The sequence below is a fragment of the Trichechus manatus genome, unplaced genomic scaffold, assembly GCF_000243295.1.
Source record: "Trichechus manatus latirostris isolate Lorelei unplaced genomic scaffold, TriManLat1.0 scaffold00182, whole genome shotgun sequence".
Lineage (NCBI taxonomy): Eukaryota > Metazoa > Chordata > Mammalia > Sirenia > Trichechidae > Trichechus > Trichechus manatus.
The window spans coordinates 5,260,119-5,262,254 of record NW_004444118.1 but is presented as its reverse complement, the minus strand read 5'-3'; the positions used below and the strand labels follow the sequence as shown (position 1 = coordinate 5,262,254).

The 2,136-nt window shown below is 35.3% G+C and overlaps 1 pseudogene; it reads right to left on the bottom strand.

Annotated features, from left to right (window-relative positions):
- Nucleotides 1-1,824, bottom strand: part of LOC101352315 (C-type lectin domain family 7 member A-like) — a 14,851-nt pseudogene extending 13,027 nt beyond the window's left edge.
- Between the last annotated feature and the right edge of the window lie 312 nt (nucleotides 1,825-2,136).

Below are 2,136 nucleotides of genomic sequence, written 5' to 3'. Positions count from 1 at the left end.
TCAAGCATAAGATCCCCAAGGTCACAGCAATGAGATGCCAATGAGGAGATGCTGCACAAGTTCCTGAGGAGCCGGAGGGAGAAGAAATTGAATGAAGAAGTAGGATGATGGACTGAGGGGGTCTTTAACTTTACAGTTCATCAAAATCTGGCAAATTCTAAAGTGAACCATTCATTAGTCTCTGTTCTAGACAACCTAATCATCTAGTACTAGTTTAATTTTTTATACACCTTTAGCATACCTCTTCAGGCCCTGGACATGTAATCCGAGCACAGTGCTTTGGTATGTATACATTCTTAATTTCAGTTCCATGAAGTCGTCTATAGGGTCTTGACACTGTCGGGAATCCTGAAATCTCACTTATTCTTCAAGCAGGCAGCTTAATGCAGGGAAAAGAACACTGATTACTAAGGGTGGCAAAATCAAAATATGGCAACTTCCCTTTTTATTTATTTGTTGCAGGACCTTGAGCAAATTACTCCCTCTGGTTTTTCATTACTGTTTATTGAAAATTGGACTAGCACTACTGCAATGGATTGTTTTGGGGATTGCATTGGCTTACACGTGTAAAAGCACCTAGTTTAGGTACTGCTAGCACATTGTAGGTAACTTAGTGTTTGTCCGCACATGCATATAAACACTTACACGCCTTCTTATCTCTTGCCTCACCCAGTTTTTCCACTCTTCCCCAACAGGTTGCTCAAGAAAAGAATTGCATAAGTAGTGAGATGAAAATAATTGTGAAATATGAGTCAAAAGAAAGCAGAAGAGAGCAAATTCTCATATCAAAACCTGTGAATAATCGATTTCCTGATATAACATGGAACCATTTTTGTGTTAACATTGACACACTAAGAACCTATCTCTGCCTTTAACTGAGAATAAGTAATAAGAGCATTTCATAGAATTTTCAAGTAGGACACTAATAGAGGAGGCTAAGTTACTATTTCTGTGAAGAGACAGGTTTTTCTTATGTCCTTCTTTATATTTCACCTTCTTACATTTTAAGACTCATGTCTCGCAAAAGGAATCTCTTCCTCTAACATGTATATTTTCCTTCACTGATATACCAAGAACTCCCTTTTTATTAAAAGCTAAATAAATAAATACAGCCAAATCAATTTCACACCACATAAATCACAACAAATCAAGATTATAAACTCTATGACATCTGACTTCCATTTTACCACAATATGACAGGTTCTTTGTCCCTCAGTGCCTTTCTTTACTGATCTTCCATCTTTCTTGTTTGTTTGTTTGGTTTCTTATCTGCTATATTCTGATGTTGTTCTTATACACTTCTTTCAGTTTCCTTGACCTCCATTCTATAATCTATACCTGTCAACCAAGCAATAAGCCACTCCTATTGACGTTCCTTCATCTTCGTCATCACGTTTGTTACAATCCTCACTGCTCAAGTGTCTATTTCTATGGAAAAGAGAAATTCTGAATATTTTGTCATCATACATAGTTAATTTAAACACTAATAATTAGACACTGAATGCCATTATATGGGTTGCCTTGAGAAAATGCTTGACTCACATTCAAATTATCTTCAGTGACTTCTGAAAACCTGACATTTAAAAACATATTAATAAAAGCCCTACAAATCATAAGTCTCAAATTTTCTTCACTTAAGTGTTTTAGATGATGATGATGAAAGTATTGAAGACATAAAGAAAAATTACCTTTCTCTGAGACAATAGGTCTCCTGGCGCTATCTCGAGAGTTGAAGTCTAATTGAGTATATCCATCCTCATCCAAATTTTCTAAATTAGAATGATTTTCCGTTGTTTCTATTGAGTCCCTGGACAGACACAGCATTTCAGCATATTCTCAGTGGAATCTGATGAAAAAATTGATCCATAAAATGAAAATAATCTTGCAAGAAAATTGAGCAACTGATCAAAGAGTCCTTAGAAATGAAAATCACATTATATAAACTAATAATAAAATTAGTTGAACAAGAGTCAGGTTGAATATTACATCAATAAAAGAACTGAAAGAATTGTATTTTGAATAACTGAGTCTGCCTTTGTCACTATCTCATTCTTAGATCTATTAATCTACTACTACAGCAGTGTTTGCTCTGTAAAGGAGAAATCCTGAAGCCGCCTTGACCAGAGTAAAATAGCT